General features: G+C 41.5%; 1 pseudogene; it reads right to left on the bottom strand.

Moving 5' to 3' along the window:
• Window positions 1-6,129: 6,129 nt before the first annotated feature.
• On the bottom strand, window positions 6,130-6,212 carry LOC128044100 (uncharacterized; annotated as a pseudogene).
• Between the last annotated feature and the right edge of the window lie 2,037 nt (window positions 6,213-8,249).

Raw genomic sequence — 8,249 nt, 5'->3', positions numbered from 1 at the left:
GAGTAACAGGCAAATTTGCCCTTGGAATGCAGAATGAAGCAGGGCAAAGACTAATAGAGTTTTGCCAAGAAAATGCACTGCTCATAGCAAACACCCTCTTCCAACAACACAAGAGAAGACTCTACACATGGACATCACCAGATGGTCAACACTGAAATCAGATTGATTATATTCTTTGCAGCCAAAGATGGAGAAGCTCTATACAGTCAACAAAAACAAGACCAGGAGCTGATTGTGGCTCAGATCATGAACTCCTTATTACCAAATTCAGACTCAAATTGAAGAAAGTAGGGAAAACCGCTAGACCATTCAGGTATAACCTAAATCAAATTCCTTATGATTATACAGTGGAAGTGAGAAATAGATTTAAGGGCCTAGATCTGATAGATAGAGTGCCTGATGAACTATGGAATGAGGTTTGTGACACTGTACAGGAGACAGGGATCAAGACCATCCTCATGGAAAAGAAATGCAAAAAAGAAAATGGCTGTCTGGGGAGGCCTTACAAATAGCTGTGAAAAGAAGAGAAGCGAAAAGCCAAGGAGAAAAGGAAAGATATAAGCATCTGAATGCAGAGTTTCAAAGAATAGCAAGAAGAGATAAGAAAGCCTTCTTCAGCGATCAATGCAAAGAAATAGAGGAAAACAACAGAATGGGAAAGACTAGAGATCTCTTCAAGAAAATGAGAGATACCAAGGGAACATTTCATGCAAAGATGGGCTCGATAAAGGACAGAAATGGTCTGGACCTAACAGAAGCAGAAGATATTAAGAAGAGGTGGCAAGAATACATGGAAGAACTGTACAAAAAGGATCTTCACGACCTGGATAATCACGATGGTGTGATCACTCACCTAGAGCCAGACATCCTGGAATGTGAAGTCAAATGGGCCTTAGAAAGCATCACTATAAACAAAGTTAGTGGAGGTGATGGAATTCCAGTAGAGCTATTCAAATCCTGAAAGAGGATGCTGTGAAAGTGCTGCACTCAATATGCCAGCACATTTGGAAAACTCAGCAGTGGCCACAGGACTGGAAAAGGTCAGTTTTCATTCCAATCCCAAAGAAAGGCAATGCCAAAGAATGCTCAAACTACTGCACAATTGCACTCATCTCACATGCTAGTAAAGTAATGCTCAAAATTCTCCAAGCCAGGCTTCAGCAATACGTGAACCGTGAACTTCCTGATGTTCAAGCTGGTTTTAGAAAAGGCAGAGGAACCAGAGATCAAATTGCCAACGTCCGCTGGATCATGGAAAAAGCAAGAGAATTCCAGAAAAGCATCTATTTCTGCTTTATTGACTATGCCAAAGCCTTTGATTGTGTGGATCACAATAAACTGTGGAAAATTCTGAAAGAGATGGGAATACCAGACCACCTGACCTGCCTCTTGAGAAATCTGTATGCAGGTCAGGAAGCAACAGTTAGAACTGGACGTGGGACAACAGACTGGTTCCAAATAGGAAAAGGAGTATGTCAAGGCTGTATATTGTCACCCTGCTTATTTAACTTCTGTGCAGAGTACATCATGAGAAACGCTGGACTGGAAGAAACACAAGCTGGAATCAAGATTGCCGGGAGAAATATCAATCACCTCAGATATGCAGATGACACCCCCCTTATGGCAGAAAGTGAAGAGGAACTAAAAAGCCTCTTGATGAAAGTGAAAGTGGAGAGTGAAAAAGTTGGCTTAAAGCTCAACATTCAGAAAACGAAGATCATGGCATCCGGTCCCATCACTCCACGGAAAATAGATGGGGAAACAGTGGAAACAGTGTCAGGCTTTATTTTTCTGGGCTCCAAAATCACTGCAGATGTTGACTGCAGCCATGAAATTAAAAGATGCTTACTCCTCGGAAGAAAAGTTATGACCAACCTAGATAGGATATTCAAAAGCAGAGACATTACTTTGCCGACTAAGATCCGTCTAGTCAAGGCTATGGTTTTTCCAGTAGTCGTGTATGGATGTGAGAGTTGGACTGTGAAGAAGGCTGAGCACCGAAGAATTGATGCATTTGAACTGTGGTGTTGGAGAAGACTCTTGAGAGTCCCTTGGACTGCAAGGAGATCCAACCAGTCCATTCTAAAGGAGATCAACCCTGGGGATTTCTTTGGAAGGAATGATGCTAAAGCTGAAGCTCCAGTACTTTGGCCACTTCATGCGAAGAGTTGACTCATTGGAGAAGACTTTGATGATGGGAGGGATTGGGGGCAGGAGGAGAAGGGGACGACAGAGGATGAGATGGCTGGATGGCATCACGGACTTGATGGATGTGACTCTGAATGAACTCCAGGAGATGGTGATGGACAGGGAGGCCTGGCATGCTGCGATTCATGGGGTTGCAAAGAGTTGGACACGACTGAGCAACTGAACTGAACTGAACTGAGATCTATGGGAAAATTACAGTAGAGTAATTGGCTCCTTTTGTATGTGCTAGTGGTAAAGGACCCACCTGCCAATGCAGGAGATACAGGAGATGCAGGTTTGATCCCTGGGTTGGGAAGATCCCCTGGAGGAGGGCATAGCAATCCACTCTAGTATTCTTTCCTGTAGAATGCCTTGGACAAAGGAGCCTGGTGGGCTACAGTCCATAGGGTTGCAAAGAGTTGGACATGGCTGAAGTGACTTAGCATGCACGTATGCACACATTTGACAATCTGTTTGGGATAATAAGGCTTCCCTGGTGGCTCAGCTGGTAAAGAATCCACCTGCAATGTGGAGACCTGGGTTTGATCTCTGGGTGAAGATCCTCTGGAATAGGGAATGGCTATCCACTCCAGTATTCTTGCCTGGAGAATTCCATAGACAGAGGAGCCTGGCAGGCTACAGTTCATGGGGTTGCAAAGAGTTAGACATGACTGAGCAACTTTCTCTTTGTGATGATGAATGTTAAGACTGTCTATTTACGTTACTCCATGAACATTTATTGGAATCCCAGGTGGCTCAGTGGTAAAGGATCCACCTGCCAGGGCAAGAGATGAGTGTTAGACACGTGGGTCAGGGAGATCCACTGGAGAAGAAAATGGCAATCCACTTCAGTATGCCTGCCTGGGAAATCCCATGGACCGAGAAACCTGGAGGGCTACAGTCCATGGGTTCAAACAGAGTTGGACTTGACTAAACAACAACATCAATGAACATTTATATACCATTCCTTTGTTTAAATGACCCTAGATTCTAAATCCAAAATTACAACACGTGGTATTTTTCCCCTTAGTGTTTAAATATCTGTTTGTTTGAAGTCTCACAAAGGGATAAAAATGAATGTTTACTTTAAATGGTATCTGTACTGGTAATAAGAAAATTCAATGATATTAGGATTGTTTTAGAAAATCTTTGTCACCTGGCTATCATTGTTTTATTACCCTTTGGGGTGTATGTGTAAGTTTGCGTGTGTGTATATTATGCTCACAGATGCTCAATCTACATTGTATACAAGTAGCATTATATGAATAATTCCATGGGTATTAAAATATGTGATATCTCAAAACTGCAGTTTACATTGACCCATCAACTCGTTAACTTATCAGCCTCAGACACATTTAACACTGAGCAGCAATTGTTCATGGTAGGTTATTCCTTGCTCTTCTCAGCTGACAGATAAAGAAATGCAGAAAAGAGCTTTGTAGATTGGGAAACTTATACTTTAAAAAAGTGATATTACTTATGAGGAACACAGAGTCGGAGTTTTTAGGATGAAAGTCCCAGATTCCCATGGCTTAGACGGGGGTGTTATTCACTGTCTTACCTGTTCTACTGTTTATCTGTCAATGTAAGTTGTTTACTGAAAATAATTTTAAAAATACTGAAGTATAGAAAAGCATAATGAAAAATAACAATAACTTACAATTTCAACACTCTAGAGACAACTTCTATGAAGGATTTAAGTTTTAAAGGAATTATCTGTGACTATGGAGAAGGCAATGGCACCCTACTCCAGTACTCTTGCCTGGAAAATCCCATGGATGGAAAAGCCTGGTGGGCTGCAGTCCATGGGGTCTCACAGAGTCAGATACGACTGAGCGACTTCACTTTCACTTTTCACTTTCATGCATTGGAGAAGGAAATGGCAACCCACTCCAGTGTTCTTGCCTGGAGAATCCCAGGGACGAGGGAGCCTGGTGGCCTGCCGTCTATGGGGTCGCACAGAGTTGGACATGACTGAAGCGACTTAGCAGCAGCAGCAGCATAGGAATATATGGGGTTCTCCCAATAGCTCACTGCGTAAAGAATCCTCCTGCAGGACAGGAGACAAGGGTTTGATCTCTGGATCGAAAATGGCTACCCACTGCAGTATTCTTGCCTGGAGAATCCCATGGACAGAGGATCTTGGTGTGCTACAGTCCATGGGGTCACAAAGAGTTGAACATCACTAAGTAACTAACACTTTCACAGGAATATATAAAGTTCCTGCTGAATATGTAATTTTGTACCTTGGTTTTTTTTTTAACTTCACATCATATGTTAAGCTTTGCCTATACAATTAAAAGCTCTTAAGAGCATAAATAAAAAATATTTATTTATTTGGCTGTACCAGGTCTTAGCTGCAGCAGGCCAGATCTTTGATCTCTGTTGCAGCATGCTAAATCTTTAAGCTAAGTCTGGCATGCAGACGCTTAGTTGCAGCATGTGGGATCTAGGTTCCCTGATCAGGGATTGAACCCAGGCCCCATACATTGGAAATACAGGTCTTAGCCACTGACCACCAGGAAAGTCCTGAAAACATAATTTTTTAATGATTTGAACTCCATTATTACAGAAATCTTTGTCTGTTTTCCTAACTGATGTTCATCAGGTGCTGAGGTGTGTCTGGACTGGTAGGCACTTAACAGTTAATGAAAGGTTCTATGTATTACAACCATTCAAACATGGTCCACTGGAGAAGGGAATGGCAAACCATTCCAGTATTCTGGCCTCGAGAACCCCATGAACAGCATGAAAAAGATGACACTGGAAGATGAGCTCACCAAGTTGGTAGGTTTTCAGTATGCTACGGGGAAACTTGAGAAATAGCTCCAAAAAGAATGAACAGGACGGGCCAAAGCAAATGACACTCAGTTGTGGAGGCTTCTGGTGGTGACAGCAAAGTCTGATGCTGTAAAGAACAATATTGCATATGAATCTGGAATGTTAGGTCAATGAATCAAAGTAAACTGAATGTAGTCAAGCAGGAGATGGCAAGAATAAACATCAACATTTTAGGAATCAATGAGCTAAAATGGATGGGAATGGGCAAATTTAATTCAAATGACCATTATATCTACTACTGTGGGCAAGAATCTCTTAGAAGAAATGGAGCAGCTCTCATAGCCAACAAAATGGTCTGAAATGCAGTACTTGGATGCAATCTCAAGAATGACAAAACGATCTTGCTTTGTTTCTAAGGCAAGCCATTCATCTTCACAGGAATCCAAATCTAAGCCCAAACCACTAATGCTGAAGAAGCTGTAGTTGACTGGTTCTATGAAGACCTACAAGACCTTCTAGAACTAACGTCCAAAAAAGATGTCCCTTTCATCATAGGAGATTGGAGTGCAAAAGTAGGAAATAAAGAGACACCTGGAGTAACAGGCAAGTTTGACCTTGGAGTACAAAATGAAGCAGGGCAAAGGCTAACAGAATTTTGCCAAGAGAATACACTGATCATAGCAAACACTCTCCCAACAACACAAGAGACGCTCTACACATGGACATCACCAGATGGTCAATACTGAAATCAGATTGATTATATTTTTTGCACCTGAAGATGGAGAAGCCCTATACAGTTAGCAAAAACAAGACTGGAGCTGACTGTAACTCAGATCATCAGCTCCTTATTGCAAAATTCAGGCTTAAATTAAAGACAGTAAGGAAAACCACTAGGCTATTCAGCTATGACCTAAATCAAATCTCTTATGATTATACAGTGGAAGTGAGAAATAGATTCAAGGAATTAGATCTGGTTTGACAGAGTGCCTGAAGAACGATGGATGGAGGGTCGTACCGTTGTACAGGATGTGGTGACCAAAACCATCTCCAAGAAAAAGAAATGCAAGAAGGCAAGAAGGCAAAGTGGTTGTCTGAGGAGGCCTTACAAATCGTTGGAAAATGAAGAGAAGCAAAAGGCAAAGGAGAAAAGGAAAGATACACCCATTTGGGAAAAACTTTTCAATTAGCAATAGTCACGCCTTGGATAAACCTCATTGGCTATGATACTGCCACTGCACAAAGCTAAAGATATACCCATTTGAAAGTAGAGTTCCAGAGAATAGCAAGGAGAAATAAGAAAGCTTCCTAAGGGAACAATGCAAAAAAATAGAGGACAACAATAGAATGATTAAGACTAGAGATCTTCTCAAGTAAATCGGAGATACCAAGGGAATGTTTCATGCAAACATTGGCACAATAAAGGACAGAAATGGTAAGGACCAAACAGAAGCAGAAGAGATTGAGAAGAGGTGGCGAGAATGCAAAGAAGAACTATACAGAAAATGTCTTAATGACCCAGACAACCACAATAGTGTGATAACTCACCTAGAGTCAGACATTCTGGAGTGTGAAGGCAAGTGGGCCTTAGGAAGCATCACTATGAAAGCTAGTGGAGGTGATGGAATTCTAGCTGAGCTATTTCAAATCCTGAAAGATGATGCTGTGAAAATGTTGCACTCAATATGTTAGCAAATTTGGAAAATTCAGCAGTGGCCACAGGACTGGAAAAGATTAGTTTTCATTCCAATCCCAAAGAAAGGAAATGCCAAAGAATGTTCAAACTCCCATACAATTGCACTCATTTCACGTGCTAGCAAAGGTAATGCTCAAAATCCTTCTAGCTAGGGTTCAGCAGTATGTGAACTGAGAACTTTCAGATGGATTTAGAAAAGGCAGAAGAACCAGAGATCAAATTGCCAACATCCATTGGATCATAGAAAAAGCAAGGGAATTCCATAAAAACATCTACTTCTGCTTCATTGACTATACTAAAGCCTTTGACTGTGTGGATCACAACAAACTGTGGAAAATTCTTCAAGAGACGGGATTACCAGGTCACCTTACTTGTCTCCTGAGAAACTTGTATGCAGCTCAAGAAGCAACAGTTAGAACTGGACATGGAACAATGGACTAGTTCAAAATTGGGAAAGGAGTATGTCAAAGCTGTACATTGTCACTCTGCTTATTTAACTTCTATGCAGAGTACATCATGCAAAATGCCAGGCTGGCTGAATTACAAGCTGGAATTAAGATTTCTGGAAGTAATATCAATAATCTCATATATCAGATGATATCACCCTTATGGCATAAAGTGAAGAGGAACTAAAGAGTCTCTTGATGAAGGTGAAGGAAGAGAGTGAAAAAGTTGGTTTAAAACTCAGCATTCCAAAAACTGAGATCATGACATCAGTCCCATCACTTCATGGCAAATAGGTGGGGGGGGGAATTAGAATCAGTGACAGATTTTATTTTCTTGTGCTCCAGAATCTCTGCAGACAGTGACTGCAGCCATGAAATTAAAAGACCCTTGCTCCTTGGAAGAAAAGCTAGGACAATCTTTGTGTATTTAAAAGGAGAAATATCACTTTGCTGACAAAGGTCCATATAGTCAAAGCTGTGGTTTTTCTAGTAGTCATGTATGGATGTAAGAACTGGACCATAAAGAAGGCTGAGCATCAAAGAATTCATGCTCTTGAATTGTGGTGCTGGAGAAAACTCTTAAGAGTCCTTTAGACTACCAAGAGTTCAAACCAGTCAATCTTAAAGGAAATCAGTCCTGAATATACATTGGAAGGCCTGAAGCTGAAGCTCCAATACTTTGGCCCACCTGATGCAAAGAACCCATTTATTGGAAAAGACTCTGATCTGGGGAAAGATGGAGAGCAGGAGGAGAAAGAGACGACAGAGGATGAAATGATTGGATGGTGTCACTGACTCAATGGACATGAGTTGTGCAAACTCCAGGAGATGAAGGACAGGGAAGCCTGGCATGTGGCAGACCATGGGTCCCAAAGAGCGACTACTGAGTGAGTAACACTTTCATTTTTCTGCATATCTGAGGGAATCTCTAAGCTATCCCATAGTATTCACTGCCCCATAAAGTCAGAACTTGGGTTTACAGACAAGGAGAAGACTTAGAAAGCTTCCTAAGATAGTTCATGATTAGCTTAAAAAAAATCTTTATAATGAAACTGGCAAAATCAAGCCTGCCTTCACCTTTTGCCCACTCACCTGCACACCACTTCTTTTTCTTGATCGTGTGCAGAGACCAGAGCATCTAA

This window comes from Budorcas taxicolor, chromosome 2 (assembly GCF_023091745.1).
Source record: "Budorcas taxicolor isolate Tak-1 chromosome 2, Takin1.1, whole genome shotgun sequence".
Taxonomy (NCBI): Eukaryota; Metazoa; Chordata; class Mammalia; order Artiodactyla; family Bovidae; genus Budorcas; species Budorcas taxicolor.
The sequence above is the reverse complement of the archived record's forward strand: the minus strand, read 5'-3'. Positions and strand labels throughout refer to the sequence as shown.